Genomic DNA, 23,555 nt, shown 5'->3' with positions numbered 1-23,555 from the left:
CAGTTTAAGTACTTTTTACCCTGTACTACTCAGCAGTAGTCTTGTGGTATTTCCCAAGCCTGAAGCTTGTCACAAGTATTTGCTGTTGTAATAAAAATACTATTTTACAATAGGACAATCTCCTCAAAGCAGTGATTCTCTCAATTTCTGACTGTTTTAGGCTGCCTGGGAGGCTTAAATTGTGTAATTAACACATTTTCTACCAAACCCTCTACCTAATTTGGCAACAGCTGTTAAAATGTGGTTATATGGTGTGAGCTGGTTCTGTTATAAAATGGCTCTATAATGTTTTATAGAAAAAACCTTAGTTTACTTTTCTTGATTTCACTGGATCATGACTTATATCTAACACCTCTGTTTTCCATTGCCAGCAAGACCCAGTACTTCCAAATGTTCATTTTACTGATCAGAATTCTATGAACAGTACCAAAAGCTCACAACAAGCTGGTATTCATTACTAGGAGTATAGAATTTTAAGATTAAATTTATAGTTTAATAACTCACTGATATTTTCACCAGGAATGTGTTCACTGTTGGATATGCAGTTAGGGTTCTTTTTTAAAATTCAACCCAGGCATCAGAAATTACTGCTTGCTTTTCTGAACTTAATCTGATTTATAAACTACAGAAGATACACACACACACATGTCCGCACTCCTATCATCTCACAGCACAGTGCAAATGATATGTGACATGACGTTGCACAGTCTGTTGCTTTAAATCAATATTGTCAAACGCTTAGAGTTCAAAGCAATGGCTTACAGGAATTCTAGTAACACATACAGCATATTGTTTCTTTGACTTCTGTTTTGGAGCTCACAGTTTCAAGTCTTACTCAGTGATGGAGAAAAATAACAAGGATGTTTCCTACTATCGAATGAAGTAATTGACAGCAATGCCTTCTCACTGACATAACACTTGGACTGCATAATACGATACTTCATGCTCCAAGATACACACATTCATACATGAATACATAAATATAAACATATACATATATATATATATACCTTTGAACCTGTTAACCAGCTCCACAATAAATGAAATAGTCCTATAACTAAAACCTTTTCATCTACCATAGATATACATAGCTGTGTTCATATTCATATGTGTTCATACACATACATGTGCTGAATCCAACACATCTAAATCAGGTGACACTAAAAAAAAAAAATTGGCCCAAATCTTCTGAGTTTGACTTACACAATGTAGTAGGCTCCCTTGCTATGTCAGCTGCTAGGTTTCAACTCATGTAAATAATTACTTTGAGGCAGAATATAGTTTAATATTTGTAAACCTGAGGTAACAAAGAGCAACATTTTCTCATGCTTCCCTTCAGAAGAATGTTCTTAGTAATGAAGTAGGATGATTGAATCAATGCACAAGTAGTGGAAGTGAAGAGTATCTATAAAATAATCACTGTAGGAGCAGTTGGGTTTTTAAGCATATTTGTTAAACTGCTGAAGAAATTGGTGTAAAAGACAAAACCAAGTTTTCCTTTCAAAATATATAAAAAATCATGTGTTGAAGGAAAAATATATCTGACTTGAAATAAATACTGGTTTTATGTTTAGATTTTAAATTATAATTTCCCATCTAAATACAGTTTGGGGAGAAAAAAAGGGTTAAAATGTCAAAAAACCCCACCCCAAACAAAACCTCACCAACACAAAAGAACACTTTTTGCCTTTCTTTTGTTCTCAGATACATTCATTTTGGAGGCTGAGATAGATTCTCTTTTTTTGTCAGTTATAATATTTTATTGCAAGACTATCTTATTCACCTGCTGATTCCTTTAAAATTATGTTCTTTACTCTATAGACTATAGGCACAAGGATTTCAAGATACATCTCATGTGACATATATGATAAATACGGTATTTATCAAACCCATGTATGTTTCCCTGATTTAAACCTAGATGAAAAACTGAGTTGAAATTGGTCAATATTTTTCATTTGACAAAATTTCTGAGTGGGTTTCATTCCAGGCTGAGTGAAGAATCAGTTACTCTCAGAACCACATTGTCAGAGACCTGGGTATAGGTCAACTTCATTTAAAGATCTGTTAGCTTGAATTTATATAATTAAGATCCATACCATCTGCCCAAGTAAGGACATTAAGGTTTCTGAGCTAGGAAGACAAGGCTCAGTAATTGCTATCTTTAATGACCTATTTGGAGAAGGCTTTAAGCACCATGAGGCTCAGAATTTAGGGTTCATGGATGCTTTTAGCGAAGAGCCTGGTCAGCAACTGTATTTATTAATGTGGCTCATTGGAGTTGATGGAAGTGTTCTATTTCAATTACATGCAGGTATAAATAACTATCCAAGAAGAATATGGGCCAGTGAGTTTCAGGCTGTGTTTCTCTTCCTCTCCTCAAGATGAAATCCTGAAACATATGTTTCCCAATCAGGATCATATTCTTTTAGAACTTTGGACTCGACGTGTTTCCACTAATTCCAGTCAATCTGGTTTAGACTTTTTCTTCATTTGTCTGGAAAGCATCCAATATAACACATGTTTTCTTTTTCCTTAGCATCAGTTATTCTTATGCTAAGTGGAGATATGAAAAGCACAGAGAAGTTCCCAATATCAGTTATTCCTTTGCACAGTCTTTTACCCACCCACACTGCCTGCTGTGCCTAACATCCCTTGTCTTCAGTTACATGGTTAGTTAAATAGGTTTCCTTTAATCTTAAACTATTTCAAATGTAAATCTTGAAGGGCATGATATTGCACCCATTGAAGTCTTTCCAATACGCAAAGATGGCCCAGCTATAGAAAAATACCATCAAGGGAACTCTGACGCAGTGGGAGAGATGAAGGCATTGAACTATAGGCTGGATAAAGACAGTATTTCATGAGTGACTGTTATTAAATGTAGATGGCAATGTTGTACTTTTTTCTGCCACTGGTGGATCTCAGAAGGGCAGTACCTATGAGACCAGAAATTTGACTTCACCATCATGTCCTTCTTTGCAGACTGATTGACAATAACATTATTTTTAAAGGTCTCAGGAGGCAATAAGCAAGGCACTAAAGATCTTTTGCCTCTACTTTTCTCACCAAGTTTTCTGTGAAGATTACTCATTTCCAATTGCCTTAGACCTGGTATAACGGAATCTGTGCCTTTCGCCTTGCATACAGAGATTAAACATGGGAAGTAAATGTATAATCAGGAGATCCAGTCCGGTGAATATTTCCCCGGAGATTGTTATAAAGCAAAAACACCTTAGAGCTGGTACTGATTATTGGTTTTAGTTCTTCCAGTCCTAGCCTGTCTTGTTGCAATACCACTGAAAAGTAGAAAGCATGCTAATGAACAGTGTGGTTATACAGGTCAACCAAGCTTTTAAGTATTAGAAAATTAAAAAGAAAATGGATCTAAGGGTTCACTGCTAAGGAATGGCATAAAGGAATGACAAAACACACGGGAATAAAATCAGGATGGCAGAGGTTCACAGTGAGTTTGAGAGACACAAAAAAGCAAGTTAGAAAGGTAGGGTAGATACATCAGAATCCAGGCAGAAGAAGTTTCTCCACTACCTCACACAGAAAGTGAACAAAGACTGGATGCTACAGATAAACTGAAATATTCACTGCCTCCGCCATGTCAAAATTCACAGAAAAGAGCACAGGGAACAGAAGGATTAAGCTACATGGTTACATTGGACAGTTACACAATTAACTGAAATACATGATTTACCGTGTACTTGCATGTCTGGATTTCCATGATTTCATTTTATAAATTTCAAATAGGATTATCATAATTATGTTAGTTAAATTATGCAGCAAAACTAGTAGTTTCAACTTCAAACACTAATCTGTCTTTTCAAAATCAAATAGTAATGCCTTCCTATAAAAAAAGACAAGATTCAGTTGACATGAAAGGCATTGTGAGAGTATTGCTGGCTTCTCTAAATGACTTGAACTTCTGGACTTATTAAGAACCATGAATTATTTTGCAGAACTTTGACATCTGTATCCAGATCTGAATTTTATATACAGAAAAGTTTCAAATCACCAGTTAGACTGGGAATTGTGGGATAACATTTGAGGTATTTGGTTTTGCCTTCTGCTCTGTGTGTCTTAAAATCGACATTTCTAATTTTTTTCTTCACCATTTTAAAGGCAAGAATGACAAATAAACATATATAGACAAGCATTCTTGTATAGTAAACTGATTCTGGGACTAGAGTCTTAAGAGAAAGTAATGAACTTTAAGAAATACAGTATTTTCTGAAGGACAGCCACTGCTGCACACAGCTTGAAAAACGTAGGAATTTTCAATGGTCCTTTCAGTAATTAATGCCACTTACCAGAGTTTTATGGTAATATTAATGTTTCAGACATTTAACTTGTTTTTAATTTTTAGTCCCATAAAACATTTGCACATATTTTCCAAGCTAAAATAATAAAAGACTGAAGCAAACACTTGGCTGTATCATATAACTGATAATGCATAGATGTGTTTAACAAGAATTTTAAGCAACTGGAGTTATTAATATCCTTTTACTTCTGCTCTTTAGCTAGCTTAACACCAGAGCGAAAAGCAAGATTTTGATCCACTGATTCACAGTTGATGGATTTGCTCTTAACATGTTGCTATGTTATGGTAGATCTTGAAATGGAAACCTTGCAAGCAAAATAATTTCATATCGCTGTTAGGATCCTCATATACCTCTTTCCCACAGCTTTGATGGCGTTGTTTTCAGTTAATGGCATGCAATAAATATTTTGTGAAATATAGAACATTTCTGTGGTTTTATTAAGGGATATTTAAAAAATATACAGCTCCACAGCATTTCCTGAAGGATTTAACATTGATTCTCTGTAATGAACAAGTAATGCTTATCACAAACCTGAAATGTATTACTGTAAATTTTCCAGTGGTTATAAAACACCTTTTTTCCAGACACTTGCTTTAAAGCACTGTTGCAAAGAAATATGTCCTGGACCCTCTATTTGCTTATAGAAAGCTGGAAGCCAGCATATAACTCTGGTCACCATTTTTAACCCTCAAAAGTAGTAGTTAAAAAAAACCCCGCATCTGAACAGAAAGAAAGTTGATCATTCATTTCCATATAACCAACTAAGTTTAAAAAAAGTAACAATTCAGAAATTCTTGTTCTTCATATAGCAAATGAATTCCTCTAATTCCAGAATATAGAGATGAGTCTGATTTGTAGAGTCATGTTAGGCCAGAGGGACCCTCCAGAGTTCATCTGATCCAACCCTTGGTCCGGCTAAAGCAGGCGCTCAGGCCCTTGTCCAGTTAAGTCTCAAAGTATAGAGTTTGCACAGACTAGGCTCTTTTTCCAGTGTTTGACCGTCTTCCTGGCAAAAAATAAAATAAAATAAAATCCTAACATCTAAGAAGAATTTCTGTTTTGCGACTAGTATTCATTGTCTCTCATCCTTCCACTGTGCACCTCTAGGAGTCAGTACATCATCCCATTAGGTATTTTTAGACTAATTTTATTAAGACTGAATAAACTAATTCCCTCCTTAGAGGTTACACACTTCACTACTAGTTTTACTTTGCTATTAAACCCTGTTATAAGTAATGAGAAGTATAAACATTGCTTATATGAGCTTTTGTGAAAGAAGGAAGCAAACGGGAATCTTCAGCATCTGTAATTTGCACCTGATTAAAGTAGCCTTTTTCCTCGGATCCTGAACTTGGCTTACGTAACACTACCTGTAGTTCAGAAGTCCTTAGGATGATAAAAGTTTCATGATCCTTGGTGCTCTCATATCCACACCCGGAAACCTACAACTCCAGATTTGATACTTTATGGAAAATAAAACTGTGATAGGAGACCCTTAACTAATTTATTGGGGGAAAAAAACCCTAAAAATAACCCACAACAGCAAAAGTGTAAAATAAAAATGCAGTTATAAGAAAAAGATCACTCTCTACAACCACTGTGGCACTTCAAAAGCTGGTGAGAAAAGCACGCTGCACATATTAAAATTATGAACTTCCAGGTAAGAAACATAATTCTTTACCAAGAGTTCCTATTGATGAACTAATACTAATATGAAAAGCTAGAACTCCGCAGAAGTCAGGGCTGTGGTGCTGTCCTCTACTACAGGTGTTTCCATGTGAAGTTGCTATGAGCCCAGGTGTTTTTTGCTATGCCATGCATAAGGTGTTTCTATTTCAGTCCATGTCTAGGTGAGACTTGCAAATCTCTTCTTTCATATTTCCCTTTATTTTCTGCAGAAGTAAAACTGTACAACACAACTGTAATCTTCGTGATTGCTTGTTGGCTACTTCATGTTCTTTTGCTAAGTGACAATGAAACATCCAATGAACAAAGTTTTTTATGGTTAGTTATTGCAAACAGAATTGTTTCACCAAGAAGTCTTTATGTAAGTCTTTTCTTAGTGCCATAATGATAAAAATAAATACACTGTAGACAACCAGATGATAATTTTATTTACAATTTTCCTTTTAAAATTGGAAATTTCACAGAGAAGTTGCAATGTGAACTGTTTTGTGGTTTTTTTAATGAGAAATATAATCTTCCTGGAATATACTTTCAGGTCCTTGGGTTCATGTGCCTATGACAAAAAGGCAAATCCTGTGCAAATTAAAGAAAGCTTTAAAAGAGATTTAGGAAAGACCTGTTGCAAAGAGACAAAATGTCAGCAAAATCAATGCAGATAAGTTAATTTACAGCAGCAGAAGATATGGTCAGAATTATTTCCTACAAGATTTCCAGTAACTTTTGAAAGATCAAATTACTCTATTCTCCTGGAATTGTATGGAAAATGTTGTGACATTTAGAGAAACTTGGAGAGATTTGCAATATTTTCTGGCTTTGGATAGGCTGTGAAGCTCATAAAAACACTCCCTCTGAGCCAAACGTAGTAAATGTAGAAATACAAACGCATAGCTGATCTTCATTTTCTTCAGCCTCAATGAAAAACATTTCAGCTCAATTAACTCTAAGTTCTGCTTAATTTCTTGAATACTCTTGAAAATATGTATTACATATATATTGAAAATATATATTACATATATATATCCTTGAAGTATCTATTATATGCTATACATTTGAAGAAGAGATTAAAGAAGTTCAGGTTTACTAAATAATTAACCACTCAAAAAGGGACCTATGAACATGAGAGTTAAGATTTCTCATTACCTTGGCCCCCAGTTTAAAAATCTTGCACTGAAATTCTAGGCTCACTAAAGCCAATGGGATTGTTGCCATTGTTTTCCATAGCTCTGGGATTTCAAACTTCCTTTGAATATATCTTGTAAAATATTCCATTAGAAACTCTTTCTATCAGATTGAAATTCTACCTTCTTTAATAGGATATGTCATTATTATATTATTCTTGGGCTTTAGGCTGTCTTTGGAGTAAATTTTCAGAACTACCTTCCATTGCTCCTTGTTAGATGACACGACAATAACTGATTTTTCCCACTGGCTGCTCTCCATGCATTAAGTAAGTTGTGTTGCAACAGAACAATTGGAAATAAAGCCCAGTATTTTCCAAGAACCTAAGGGAAAGTTTGTATTCAGCCTTCCTTCAGAGTTCAGTAACGCTTGAACACCTAATTCCTTTAGGCTTTTTTGACTATTTCATGCTTCCAGTTGATAAGTAAGTAAATTTTTTTGGCCTCTTTTATAACAAAATAATCTATAAATCTGAGCATTCCTTCCACTGCAAAAGACTTCTTCCCTTCTTGTTTTTGAAGGTCCTTAATTTCATCCACATGCCTCTCACCAGCATTTGTAGCCAGACTGAGGAGCACAATGTGTATCCAAATGTATTTCTAGAAACAGATTGCAGAGCCTATCAATCAGGCTTTAAAACTTGATTGGCCATCAGCTGTTCTCTGCAAATGTTTGCTTATTTTTCTACTTTAACAAGATGCAGAGAGGCTCAAAACTGAGGTAGTGTGTACAATTTAACTCTTTCTCTCCTTTTTTTATTTCACGCTACTTTTAGGAGTCATTCCATAGCATCTGCATCTTAGCCCTTGATTTCTGCAATTAGGCATTCCCTGAACCACTCTATATTCAGTAATGTTTGCATACATTAAAAGGTTAGAACAGTATTGTAATATCAGGGCCTTGTAGCCTGCTAGGTCTTTTCTATTTCTTTCCTGATCACATGTCTGTGTTGATATAGCAGCTTGCTCTCTCCACTGGAACCACCTTCTGTCAAAAAGCACCGTTCCATCAAAATAAAACTGCTCTTTGAAAATGCTTCAATTCTGAATTTATTTCGTTCAAATATAAAAATGTAGCAAGGGATGTGCTGCAGAAGATGCAGGTCTGAAGTCTGCTCCTGCTTGCATTGATGCTGTCTCTTTTTTTTTTTTTTTTTTTTTAAGCCAGTAGCAATATACGCTTCGGTGTAAAACCAGTATCAGGAACAGGAACCCATATGTGGTCTGCTACTTTTAGCAAAGAGATCTAACCATTCAGTGGCAGAAGAGTCTTATGACCTCTGGCCCCAGGATCCTTATGTCTGCAGCAGTTGCTGCAGTGGTCCAGCTTCAGCAAAGTGGTAAGAGAGGACATGGACTCTGCTGAGTGGTTTGGGCACTTGCCTGGGAAAAAGTAGGTCTAGGTAACTTTAAGTGAATTTATACCGTCTGAATCTTGCTCCTTTAAGCAATATCAATAATCCTTTCTCATAAGTAGTACGTGAACTTGGCTCTCAGATATTTAACTTAGCCATACTTAAAACCGAATAAAACCCTTCCTCTAGACGAAAATATCATTTACTGGCAAAGAATTTTGCAAATTGACCAAAAAAAAAAAAAAAAAGAAAAAGATAAACCTTCCTCTGCTGTAGCATTAGATTGTGCTGGAGTTGCAATTACATATCGATTTTCACAGGTCCAAGTAGGAAATACAAGAATTACTTTTGCTTTTGCTTTGTTTTATTTTGAAACATTACTGAAAAATCTTACTAATCAATCTCTCAGATAAATATGGTTTGCTCCAGGTCAAAAATTTTTAAAAGAAAGCAATCTTATCTTTCATCTAGTGTGTGAAATATATATGTATCTTTCACACTGTAATCTATTAATCCATGGCTCTCATGCATTTTAGCATAAAAAGAATTGTTCATGCATAATTTTTTTAGTGTATTTTTTTAAATTGTAACATTGTTGCATCCTTAAGACAAAAAGTCTGATTAAAAGAAACATATGGGATACATGGAGCAGATAATTAACCAGAGATCACTGAACTGAAATGTTATGCACCTCCAGTTCTAAATTACTAAGAACATGTGTTTAGCAAAAATTTTAAAAACATTTCTATATTCTTACTTATACTGATCTGTGAACTATAGTCAACTGGTTGGATGTCCTGGGATAATATTGATGGCCAGTACATTTTTGGCATGTCAGAATCTCATTTATAGTGACTTGAAATTGAATCAACCATGTCAAAGGGAACTAGATGCCTGTATCATATTTCCCAAAGTTTAAGAGTGCAAACAATATTCTCTTTTCAAGCTTAATCAATGTAGTTCTCCACTAAATGGCTCCTGTTTATTGAAACCCTTTTCCCCAAAACATACACTTTTATAAGAAACTGAGCAAGAACAGATACTGACAGCAAAGATTTTAAAAGGATCTAAAAAAAAAAAGTGAAAGTGTAAACTCTAAAGAAAAATGATGCATAGGCAGTGGACTGTGCTTTACAAACTTCTGTTAGTTTTTGGTGTGTTTGTTTGGTATGATTTTTTTTTAGGGGAAAAAAAGGAGGCAGGGACACACATTCTGCCCCCCCACCAAAAAAAAAAAAAAAAAGTGTAAACAGCTGATGCCATCCAAAATGATCAGATGTTGCTGATTATCCTGTCGTCTCAAAATTCAGGAAAAAGGAGGACAACTATTTTGTCTTTGCAGGCATTACTTCAATCCACCAAGATGTTAGAGAGATTACAATTCAAGTAATAAAACTCTGCAGGTTTTCTGTCAAGCCCAGCACTACTGATGCACATTGCAAGGAGCAGTCCCTCCAAAGGCTTCCCTTAACAAGGGGGGAGGGCTCTTCTTGAGATCAAAAAGGTTGATCATGCCCTTATAACAGGGAAAATAATCTTGGGAAGGTACATTCTAAATACCAAGAAGTTCCATAGGAAACCCCCCTGGGTGTAGCTCATGACTTTTGACCAGGCCAAGAAAATATAATGGACTATGATAGGATACTCTACTACTGAAGAAAGAGGCACAGAGATGGACCAAAGCTACCTGGTTTTAGGGTCATGATTTCAGTTTATCTTTGAATTAGAGACACATGACCTCTGTGTGAGTATCATACACTTCTAATAATCAAAATTTTGGGGAACCATCCTGTGAAAAAGCACAGGGAAATTAATCTTTTTTTCATTTTTTCTGTGACCACAGAACATAATATCCTAGTGTCAAGGCCTTATGTCAATGCCTTCTTTCAAAGCTGCCATTGGTTTCTATATCATCTGTATTTAAAGCAGGAATTTTGCAAACACCTGGAAAAATAAATCATGAAATTGTAAAAATAAAGTTTTGAAATGAAATAAAAAAGAGACTGACCTAAACTACAGTGAACTGTTTTTCCTTCCCCCACAAAAAATGTAAGTGTGATTGGGTTTTGAGTCTCCAAAGCTGTTAAATTCTTTCATGACTCAAAACTGCCCTAGTCTCAGTTGAACCTGTTTGAACTCTACAGCCAACAAAGCCTCTGGTGGTCACTTGACTTTCAGCTCACATGAGTGGCTATACCAAATAATTAGTCTGTTATTTTACTTCTACATCTTAAAAACATCTACATTATGTCAAACAGTGCTAAAATCAATTTCTTCTTTTTCTATGGATTTTGCTTTGCATGCTCAGTTTTGCCTCGAACTCCATTTCCGTGTGCAGACAAGCAGTGAATTTCCAGCCCTTGGAGGGTGGTGTGACAGTGCACACTCATCAGATTTCAAACAATATGGAATGGTAAATGCAGGTGTCTCTGGGATAGTTGGTACCTGGACTATATTTTTTTATCCCTAAATTTTAGTTGTTACTCACTTTCTTAGTATAAGCAGTATGAATACACTGCTAGAAATGCCTGCTAGCGCTGCCCACTCAGGGAATACTTAAATGAGTGAAGTTAAGTCTTAGAAAAATAGTTTGCAGGATTAAAATGCCTTTTCTGAGTGTTCCACTATCACAGTCCTGGAATACATAATGCTTGCCATAAGAATCAATCCAAGTTTTGTTTTGATTGGTTTTGAAATTACTCTGTAGCTTTCCAGCTCATTAGAATTGCATATACTGTGAAGTTTTTTCCTCCATTCCTCTCTCCTACAGATATTTTCAAATGTAATTTTAAATTTCATAGCCGTACAGAGCAAAAGAAAAATGCATCACAGTCTTCCCTCCAACTTTAAGAAAAATTCAAACAATTAAAAAAATAAAAGAAAGAAAAAGTCACATCCAATCTCAGGATCTTGCTGTCACAGTCCCACATGCTTAAATCTATGTAGCCGAAGTCATCTGCTTGTACTGACCATGGCTATTTCAGGGAATTGCTCACATGTATAGAATCTTGGGAGGTGTCAATGACTCCAGGGCCAGGGCTGCTGTGTTTCATGGGTGAGATGAAATGTGGTGGGCTTGTACAAATCCCATCAGCATCAGAAGTAGAAATGCCATGATATTTCGAATTTCCAGATATCGTTCTTGAAGAAGGAACATAGGTTGCCTCTGACAAGGTGACACAAAGTGGGTGGAGAGAAAACAGATTTGCATATAAGTAAACTGCAAAACATATGTGTTTTGGATTTGTATTTACATATACATACATCAACAACTATGTTTATGTAGATAAAACCAAGTATGTATGTATGTATAGACAGACATTGAGTTGTTATGCATTTGATATTTTGAAATGCATAGTTTTGTACATACAAACACACAAAGCTGTTTATTATAGCACTGACAATCAGTAATGAGGACATAAAACTTGACCTTTTATTTTTTTATATAGTTTTTTTACTTATTTCTTTGCTTTCTCCTACCACTTTTTTCTTTTTTTTTTTCTCCTAAAGACCTTTTACTCAAACATAAGCTGTATGCTAGTATCTAAACAGGATAGAGACATTTACAAGTAAGATGACCAATGTGCCAAATCAAATAACATTTGTTTCACCAGGGGAGGGGAAAATCTCAGAAGTAGAGATCTGTTTTTACATTTAGAATATATTCAAAATGTTTGAAGGGAAGCAAAGTAATCTCCCGCAGTTTTCTCTGAACAGAACACACTGTGTCACCAGTAACACTGCATCCAAAAGCAATAGTTTTACCTCTGTCTTCTTCCAGTTTTCCCCCCTTAGTTTTTCTCTTCCTTGAAATGGTTCATGGAGAAACCAGAATAGTTATAAATCAATGAGTTTGCAGCGCACAATCAGATCAGCTGCAGAGTGAGCGGCTTCCTCTGAGAGCGCACAGTACATTGAGCATCTCTGAAAACCTAATTGCTTCCTTTGGTGCATCAGTAAAGGTTGAATTCCTGCCAAAACCAGTCTGCCATCATAGGGGATGCTTTGGAGGATTTGACCCTAGCTGTATGGAATTGCAATAAAAACTTTTATAAAGCAGCAAACACTAGCAAAACTTGATCATTCATTTGTTGTCTCAGGAACACTGGCCAGCAATGTTGATCCTTCAGTATACACTTTTCATCTGAGATTTTTTAAACAAGACCATGCCCTGATATTCTTCAAAATATAAATTGTAAGAACATTTAATGCTTTGTCCTTGGATCTGTTCTTTCTAAAATTACAGCAAGACTGGAGAGGCCCCAGCAGCCGGGGGTCAGCCAGCGTGGGCCCGGCCACGAGAGGGGCAGGAGGAGGGTCTGGGCAGCTGCAGGTGCCGGCCTGGCCTCGGTGCCGGGGCAGCCACGGGGCAGATCGCCCTGAGCGCCGTCACACGGCACGGGCAGGACGGCCGGGGATCGGGCCCCGCCAGCGTGGGGCTGTGAGAGGCAGGTCCTGCGTGAGGAGCCCCATCTCCTGCTGGGACAAGGGGACCCGCTGGGTGGCTGAGGGAAAGGCTGTGGCTGGCGCCTGCCTGGGCCTTAGCGAAGCCTTTGGCACCGTCTCGCCCAGCATCTCCTGGAGAAGCCGGCTGCTCCCGGCCGGGCCGGGGGGGCTCTGCGCTGGGCACAGCCGCTGGGCAGGAGCCCCCAGCGTGCCCAGGTGGCCAAGGGGGCCAGCAGCGCCCTGGCCGCTGTCAGAAGCGCTGTGGCCGGCAGGGCCGGGGCAGTGCCCGTCCCCCTGTGCTGGGCACCGGTGCGGCCGCCCCTCGGGGCCTGGGCTCAGGGTCGGGCCCCTCAGGGCAGGGGGGACGCAGAGGGGCTGGAGCGTGTCCAGAGCCGGGCAGGGGCTGGGGCAGGGGCTGGGGCAGGGGCTGGGGGGGGGCGGCGGGGGGAGCTGGGGGGGTCAGCCTGCAGAGGGGGGGCTCAGGGGCACCTGGTGGCTCCCTACAGCTGCCTGGCAGGGGCTGTAGGCAGGGGGGGTCGGTCTCTGCTCCCAGGGAACAAGCGCCAGGACACGGGAACCGGCCTCACCTTGTGCCGGGGGAGGTTTAGGTGGGTGTGAGGGGAAATTCCTTCATGGAAAGGGTGGCCGAGCCCTGGCACAGGCTGCCCGGGGAGGGGGTGGCGTCACCAACCCTGGGGGTGTTTAAATGACACGTAGATGTGGTGCTCAGGGACATGGTTTAGTGGTGGGCTTGGCAGTGCTGGGGTAATGGGTGGACTTGATGATCTCAAAGGTCTGTTCCAACCTAAATGATTCTACTATTCTATGATTTAAGTTTCTATGATTCTATGAAAAAAAAGAAACAAGAACACACACACCCCAACTGAAAGTAACAACATTCAATTTTTGACAAAGTTATTAATATAATTTTAAAAGGAGCAGTTATTTCAGATAATCCTTTATACTGGCTTCATTCTTCAAGAAACATCCCAAAATAATCTGAGAATATTATTTTTTTAGATTGTGCCTACTAGGAAGAAGTATTTCTAGATGTAATCTAAACCGGGTAACACATGCTTATCTGTGTTCAGGTATATCCATACTGGTGTGAGTGGTAGCCCTGTATGATAAAACCACTAAATTTCTTTATGTTTGTTCAAGAAGTGTCCTTTACTTCTGTCTTATAATGTATCTGCCATGAAGTGTAATGACGGGATTTTTGACAAATACTTCTGTAGATAAACATATTTTAAGTCTTGGCATATTACCTTCATTTACATTAAATGAATTTTACATGTATTGGACTCTTTCCCTCTCATTATTACTTTGCTGCTAGCTAGTTTTCCACTTGCTTCTTGACTCTGTTTCCAGACAATTCAGTTGTAACAGCTATTCACTCAGACTGATGAGCAGGAAGTTGTGGTGAACGAGCTGTGTGTTGGAATTTAATAAAAATATTACTGAGGGCAGATTGACACAGAGATCAGAATTGCCCTCTTATGAAGTTGTGTCTTCTGATAACACCCATCACATGCTATTGCCGCAGTGATTCATTAACAATAATTATTCATTATATTAATTACTTATTAAACTGTATTTTCCTGAGTATTTCTATTTGATACTCCAGCTCCTTCCCAAACATTTCCCTGCCTTAATAGCGTGACATTATGGCTCCACAGCCAACGTCTCCAGGACTCGTTACTATCTCTGTCAGTCTCCATAACTTTTAAAATAATACATCTTTAAACTACAGAAAGGTGATAAAACTCTAAAGAACATGGTTAATGGAGCTGCTGGGGACTGAACTACAGGGATCTCTTCTGTTTGCAAGGATCTCTTTAATTACAGCGCAAGGTTTCAGGAAACCGTTCGCTAGGCACCCATGTACCTGAAAGGAGTTTTTCTTTTTTAAAGTTTGCTTTCTTCTTGGTTCTTATGTGATTGGTTTCTTTCTGCTTTTCACTTGTTTAAGTAGTTATTTGTCCTGCTTTGGTAATTTCTTATTCTATGATTTAATGTGCTGTTTTATTCCTTGAAATACCTGCTTTGCTTTAATACAAGGTGTTTTTTTTTAATGATCAGTAATATAGAAAATTCAGCAGCTTATAAACATAATTTCACTTTTTAAATATTGCTTTCAGCATTCATGGAGCTTTTCAGTGAAGTTTACATTAGTCTGTAAATAAACCCATACAACCAGAGCACCTTAAAATTGGTGGTTTTACCTTTATCCAGGTAGCCTGAAGCTTTGCAGCCTTGTTTCCACAAGTTCACTGATACGAAGCTAGGGCTCAGCTTGGCTGGAAAAATTCCAGGGTCCCTACAGGTGCTACAACAAGCACTGCTGGCAATTCAGTGGGTGGCACATTTTCTCCTTGCATATTGCTTAGCACCTTCCTTAGGGTTGTATGAAAACCAAGAGGCATCCTACTGGTAGGTCCAGCTCTCAGACAAACAGGAAAATCAGAATCCTGAAAACCTAGCCCATTATACTTTTTGGAAGAAGGTCTAACACATGTTATAGTATCTCCTTATGAACTGAGCATTCTGACACAATCACTTGATTTGTTGTTTCAACTTCTGTGTTCTATAGACAGATTAATTATGCTAGTCTATAGAAAATGCACATTTGGATTAATGTTAAATATTGCAATTTTTTTCCCCCTCAAAATTTTGAGGAAATAATTAGAATGTTTCATATAATCAAATATTACTTTGGAAAAAAAATCTAGCAAGTTCTTTAGACGCATGTGCAATGAATAAATGTCAAACACTGAAATCAGTGGTCCTCTACAATGGTTAAATTGTAGCAATGTGATGAGTCTGTATCAGTTTCAAAAGGTATGAGTCAAATTATGAATCACTGACACTTGTATATACGATTGAATAGCTCATGTCTTGTATGCTATGCAAAAACTGTTTTCAGCTTGCCAGCTACTCAAAAAATCACCTGTCATGTTTTTGTGTGATGCTGAAGAGAAGGACATGCTTTCATGAGCTTTTTCATAATCTTTGCACCAGTAGCCCACAAAGTCCGACATTTTGCCCTTTATTGTGGACTTACTTCACAGGTATGTTCTGTGGGTGCATTTCTGCCATCTAGTTTTGTACTTTATTTTATTTTCCACTTCTTTAAATTTCCCTTTTCTTGCTAACTACATTTTATAAATTAAATCAGCATGGTCTGGTCCAGCACATATTAAAATGCCATTTGAATCAGTTCCAAATTCAGGTGCTTATAAAAACAAATTTGAGGAGCAACCATAATTCCAATCCCTCCTATGTTATGTGGGCAATTTAAAATTATGGAAATACTTCCAACTTTATAGGCAATTTGAAATGGAAAGCAACCAGAGTTCTGGGCATGTACTCTGTATATAGAGATTTTGCAAATAGAAATGCTTTTAAAAGTAATTTCCATGTGCACCCATTTACCTGGTTCTGTATACGTTCTAAATGAAAATTGCACATTTATTTGAAAATATTTAAATACTGCCTTTATTGGACTTCTAGCCAGTAAAGAGAACATCTGTACTATAACTGCAATCTGTCTGTTCAATTTGTACTAAATTCATGGATCATATAATGGATCTGTATACTTACTATTCTTTCCATATAATAGAATACATTTTGGGGGGAAAGGAAGAGAGGAGGCTAAGCACTCATTGGCTCCGTAGGCAGTATAATATTATAATGAAATGTATAATCTTCTACTGCTGCCAATATATTGTTATAAGATAAATATACAAAATCCTGACATATAGACAAATGTGTCTTTATATGTCATGCTTAGCTTTTCTTTGTTCTTTGCACACATGCACATAATCCTTTTTGGTCAAACCATTTTCCTGCCCCAGTGAATCTGTTCTTTACAACACTGCCATGGTAGAAGAATTAGGTTCAGCTATGAATATCAATGGCATAACTTCACTTTAACGATGTTGCTATTTATTCCTACATTAAACAAACAATTATTGTCCTCCTTTACATCCTAGGCCCCCTTACAGAATGTGAAAGGTTGTATAGTCAGAAATTAGGAAAGATTTCCTTTGCATTAAGAGTAAATCTTTCGCAAACAAAACCTATCCTTTGTCAATGTGGTTTGCATAGATCTGTAGATTGTCATAAGAATTGCTGACACTGAGGTTAAATGTTCCAGTTAATCAATAGGTGTAGCAAAGGCATATTAGATCATGTCAATGTTGATTTACCAGTGTAGGCTTACCCCTACATTTTCTGAAGTGCCTAATCAATAACAGACAATTAAATAAAAAATTAATAAGAATTTAGTCCTTACCTTTCAATGAGGAAGCTGTGGTTGTACCCATGTATGAAAAGACATTAAAAAAGGTTGTTAAAAGCTTGTGTTTGCAGACTTTTGTCTCGTGTTGATCACAAGAGCTCCACTGATGGTTCCCATGTGCCAAGTGTCATCAGTAGAGTCTATCACCACCCACCAGCAGCTGGGGAAAAAACTGAGGCTGCTGAGAAGTGAAGAACCAGAGCATTCATGGTAGTGGAGGGCTATGAAGTACACCGTGTATGACCAGGCAGAAATTTTGAAAAGCCAAGGCTTATGACAACACTGAGAAAACAGCACAGTGAAAAGTGATTCAGACTTTTCAGGAACTAAGTAATCTGAGATCTAAGATAAAGAATTGGATACAGGTTTTGTCTAAAACAAAATAGAACTAAGGGGCTAAGGGGAAAAATTCACACTGAATGTCATAGGGAGACCAAAGGTGCAGAGAGGCACAGAGGCAGGATTATATATTCTTTGACAAAGATTAAAAGCTTTATTCTTAGGCAAAAGAGAGTCAGTAAAATTCTAAATGCTCAAGTGCTTGAAGGAAAACATGTTCAAAAGGCAGCTAAACAATTAAGAAAAATCAGTCAAGGGCTAATAAATTTTAAGACGTTTTTCTCCTGCAGAGTAAGTTTGTAATGAACAAAATCTGGATGTTAAGGGAATGCTTTAAAAGAATGCTTTTTAGAAACAGCACTCCATTTTCATCCTGTCTTTAAACTCTTGACTAGACATCCATCAGTGACTGCTGAGAGAATGTGTGACTGAAAAGACTATTGGCCTGATCAAGAACAGCTCTGGCTAAGTTTTCAGGATCTTCATCTACAGCTGTAGTAAATGCAGAATACCAGAAAGCTCAATATCAAACAAGCATACTTCAAACAAGAATACTTCAAACCAGAATGTAAATAATTGTTAGCCTATATAACTCTGTGTTCCCATAGGTCAGAAACCTTCCTCTAAATTAGAGTGTTTTTGACCTAGTCATGCCTACTCTGAAATGTCTCATTTGATGACGTTCCTTCCAGAGATGTTAGGGAGTTGGATGGAGACTTCTGCCACTTTCTTTCCACAGAGAGTAGATCACATTATGCCAGCTCTTCAGTGCAGCTGGGGTTTTAGCATTTTCAGTGGGTCAAACATAAATAATGCACTCTTGTACATATTATATGGCTCATGTCAGATACTATTAACTCACACACAAAGCACAGAGTGTATTCACTGTATGAGATGGAGCCTTGATCCTTATTTGTCAGAGGCTTAAAGGTCTAACTTTGGTACATGCAATCTCAATTCCTGTTACCATCTCACCATTCCCAGCATTTCTTTGTGTCTCTGGGTTTCAGCTTCTTTCCTTCCAGCTCAGAACTGTGAAGGTTCAGAGATTTGTATTCTGTCAATACTGTTTCCTTTCTGGAATCATAAACTAATCAACACAAACTTAAATAGAAAGTGTTTTATTATTTTTTTTAAATGGCATGACATTTTCTATTTATTTGTCAGCTTCTTCATTATATATTCCATCATAGCCTCAAAGTAACTACATATGTGCTCCAGGATAATGTCATTCAGCTAGCTGTGGAACTACCCAACAATTTCATCATTCCAATATCATTTGGAATTTTAAAAAATACCTGTCTCAGATGATCCCTGTCGTCTTTCAGAGCAAACTCATAACACCCGACTATCTTGACACTAGATGAGATCTAAATGACCAAATTACATGCTTAGGTTTATGCAGTATATTTCAGGTGAAATAAATCCCGTCTCAGAAGCAACGCCTTGAAAAGTCTTCATGAATACTGATACTATTTTTTTAATCAATTCTTCCTATTATTGTAATGGGAAACAAAAATAATGGTCTTTAGGATATCATTGCCATAACATATGTTTTGAAAATATTTTCTGACTACAAAACAGGTTTATAAAATATATGAAAATGGAGGATGTGAATTCCTTTTGAAGACTTCAAACCAGAGTCATGTGAAATTTCAAAAATTTGATAATTAATAAAGTATCTCCTTTTTTGAACAGCTGCCTCCATACTTAATCCTCCTGAAATAAACAATTTTTACAGCCTTACCTAGAAGAATTTGTCAAGTTGAGAATCATACAGCGCCCATATATAGTTACAAGGCACATTTCAAGGATACGAAAGAGAAGAAGAAAAGTCATTGTTTGTACAGAATTATGTCGTTATTACCTTTGACTTCAACAGATCCAAACACTTTTAGGCTTTGACTAATTCAACAGATCCAATCTGATTATATTCTGTGTCATTATAAATGTCATAGAAATGATTCAGACAGAGGTAATTAAAATAGTACTATAAGACAGTCCTATCAGTACAGTTTTTACCAATATGTCTCACTATACCCTGAATACATCTCTAGGTCTCCAAGAATTCAGTGCATTTGCAGTTCACCCTACAAAGGAGTTAATCAAGAGTTCTTGATGTGATGAAATAGAAAAAGTGAAAATATAAGAGGTGACATAAAGAACAGGTTCAAGAAAAAGATATTAAAATAAAGACAGATGTATAGTGTAATTGTTTTGGACACCTTTAGGTGCAGTGAATCTGTTGAAGCTTCCAGCATCTCTGTGCTGACTCTAGAGGAAGACCAGATGATGAGCTGAGGCAAAATGACTAACATTTAAATGGCTAAAATTAGGGTGAGTTAAATGCCACCTACATGCTTATGAAGGAAATGTGAGACATGCTTATGAATTATTAAAACCACAGTCAGACTAAAGATGGTAAGGTCTTGATGAAAGAAGGGGAAAGCAAGAAGGATCACTTCAGCAATTTACTCAGCCACCCCATCCCAGACATCCCTGCTGTGAATGATGAGGATGATTCATTCAGTCAGTCCCAGTGCCAAGGAAAACACCTCAATGCAATCTGAAATGAAAATGGGCCGTCATGAAATTGAGGAACAGCACATTTCCCAGGGTGGGTAATATTCATCCAAACCTACACAGGCAGAAAGGAGACACTAAGACATTTGGTAGATTATTCATCATTGTTTCTTTCAGAAGTGAGCTGAATAACTGCCTTTCAAATGTTAAAGCAAGAACAATCATGTAGTGTGGATATTTGAAAAAAAAAATCCCAGTGACTTGGACACATAGATTTTGCTGAGATCTGAGTGCAGACTGTTTAATCACACCAGCCGAGGAAAACACAAGCCTACCCAGTAATGTAGCAAAAGAGCATTTTTGTCATGGTGGCCAAGATTGGGCTGTCACTGAGGGAAGAAAGTTGGTCACGCAGCTTAGGAGAGAACACACTGGGTAGTAACTGTGTAAGATGAAAAGAGATACATAGGAGAGGCAAAAATGGCTGAGCAAGTTTAGAACAGTGCTGGTCTGCCAGTGGATATTTATATCAGGATGGCAATATTATACTATTGGTTTATCAGTATATCAAGACTTATACGAATAGCAGGGCATACACACACACGCGCGCGTGCACACACACACATACGTGTATATATATCTGCACAGTAGCACAGAGAATCTCAGCTCAGTTCACCAGTTAGGATAATTGTCTTGATTGTCTTTGGTGTAGTGGTGGAAATGAAAATTTGTCAGCAGAATGACAGGTATATTGAACATATGCTGGTCAAATGGACTTAAAGCTAGGTGCATGCCTATGTAAAAAATAAATACATGTTTATGCAAGAGCCTGAACTTTGTTGTAGAAACTGCTGCAATACGATTAACTCAATTAATGGCCTGTGCAGACTTTGCTACAAACTACACTGAGCTAAAACACATGTGTCTGGGTAACCCTGGATCCAAACAACCTGCAAACCTGTTTGCATTTTATTTAATCTATTTATTATGGGTTTATTCTATTTATTTTGATTGGATGACATTCATTTTTGTACAGAGCCCCAAGTATTTTAGAGACAGAAGTAATATATACATAAATGTTTCATTATTATTGCTATTACTACCACCAGTGTCTGTAGGTTCAGGAAGTGGGCTGGAGAACTTTCCCAGATGTTAAACAAAGTTTATATCTGTGAGCAATGGGCAAGAGAAATGGGATAGAACAAAAGTGACATGAAAGGAGCAGCTGCAGAAATGGAGAAAATATCAAAACTCCCCAAGGACTAGATCTGACACCTTCTGAATCTGCAACGGACCTCCCTACAGTGGGGGAAAGCAGCATGATGGAGTGTGTGATTTAGCTTCTGATTGCAATCTTATATTTTTAATGTCACCAGCTAATCTAAGCCTCATTAGTGTTATCAGGGAGAAGGAGGAAATAAGGGGCACATATGTCAGCTTTAGAGGCAGTGCCTAAAGCTTCCACACATGATTTCTGTGCTGCTGAAATATTATTTCCTCTCAACGTGTTTGAGCCAGCTGCTTCACTTGGAGTCCACGTCTAAGACAAGGCCTTTTTCCAGCAGTGGGAAGATCATTTCCAGCAGTGGGAAGATCAGAAACTGAGCTAACTTGAAAGGGTGATTGTCAATAACACAGAGAAACCTTCATGCAAAATTCACTTCATGAGACTACAGCACAGTGAAGTGAGAGAAGTGTGACTAGGTATGTGGGAAAAGGAGAGGAATATTTGGAGACATGGCTACAAAGCTGATTCTTCTAAGGACATTTTAGGGCATGCACTGCTGTTGATTATGGAGACAACAACTGCAACATGCTTCCAGGGTTACTGTCAACACCCTTTGGAGACTAAACCTGGAGATTCTGTGTTCACTGTGACTAAGTCACAAATTCAGGCACTTTTGTTGAACCCAAGTAAACAATTCAGCAGTTTTCTGAAATTAGTCTTTTTCTTTCATCTGTTATTTTTTTCTTAGTCATCTAGTTTCCATACATCCATTGCCTTCTGCAATTTTTTGATGCACAACTCACAGGCATGGGCCAGGAAGGGGTTCTCAGATGTACCTGATGTTGCATAAGCTATCAGTTCTGGTGGGTTATCATATGCTTATCTCACATTGGCACCCTTTGCCAACTGAGGGCCACTGATTGTTAGCATACACATTGAGTCTTTTTCCAGTGGGATGATATTTGTACCATGTAATTCCCTGACCTAATCACACAGTAATGTTTTTATTTTCTGACTTAAAAACATGTTTCTGCCTTTATGAAAACTATTTGTTTTCTAAATGAGTTTTCCTTCGGGATTAATCAAATCTCTATTAACATCTTGTGATTTGGTTTTTATGAAAATCCACCTAAAACCTCCCCAAAACACTGTCAAGGAAGTAGCTAAAAAAGTACAAGTAACTACTTCCTTCTTATACCCTAATTCCTTTTCTTCTTACCAGAAATCCTCCAAAAAATGAAACAAACTTCTACAAAAATTTGAAATTTGAGTGCTCTTTTAAAGTAGAGAAAAGGGTAATGCAAGAAACAGAGAAAAATAAGCTGAATTTAGTTGGATTTCTCCATATCTTTTAAATCAGCATTTATTCATACTGGAAAACCACTTCCCTTTTGAATACTTCCCTAACATTAAGGCCAGAAACTTTCATCAACATTTTACAAGCATGACTGAAGTTAAACAGCATACTTTTACCAGACAGGATCAACACAGTTGTAACTTCAAGGAGATGTTTATTGCAGCTGAATGTGAAATTGTGATGAAAGGAAAAATAATTTGTATATTCTACTCAGAGATGCATCAAAAAGGTGAGCTGGTTGGTGCTTGGATTCAGAGCTGGATGTTCCCAAAGAATTTGAGGGATTGCTTGGTACTTTGGATGTCTGTCATGGAATTCTTACCATCAGTTTGGAGAAGATTGTTCTGTACAAAGTTATTTCTCTGCAAACTTTGAGTCATTTGAGTTGTGACTTTCATGTAAGAGCAAACATACATGGTCAAATTAAATGTTAGTCTAGCCCAGTCTCCAGTCTCTGACATGTCGGGCAGTGGACATATCGAGGGGAACACAGTTTGAATGCAGCAAGGATATAGTGACACTTTGCAGTTATGGTTCTCCAGCTTCCAGTGGTATCTCCCAGCTTCCAGGACTTTGCCAGAAATTGTAACCTTGTGGTTTTCAGAACATTACAGAAACAAGTCCAAAATTTATAATGATTGAATCCAGCTTTTTTTTTTTCCTTTTTTTTTTTTTTGTAAATAAATTTCATGATCCCCCAAACTATTGGAAGTATGCACACAATTTTTTTTATACTTGATCATGGAAAGCATACATATTTCTCTCCTGTATCTCTCCTGTAACTTATCATATGTCACAGGAGTGTACTT

The sequence above is a fragment of the Falco cherrug genome, chromosome 5 (genome assembly GCF_023634085.1).
Source record: "Falco cherrug isolate bFalChe1 chromosome 5, bFalChe1.pri, whole genome shotgun sequence".
In the NCBI taxonomy this organism is placed as follows: domain Eukaryota; kingdom Metazoa; phylum Chordata; class Aves; order Falconiformes; family Falconidae; genus Falco; species Falco cherrug.
The sequence above is the reverse complement of the archived record's forward strand: the minus strand, read 5'-3'. Positions refer to the sequence as shown.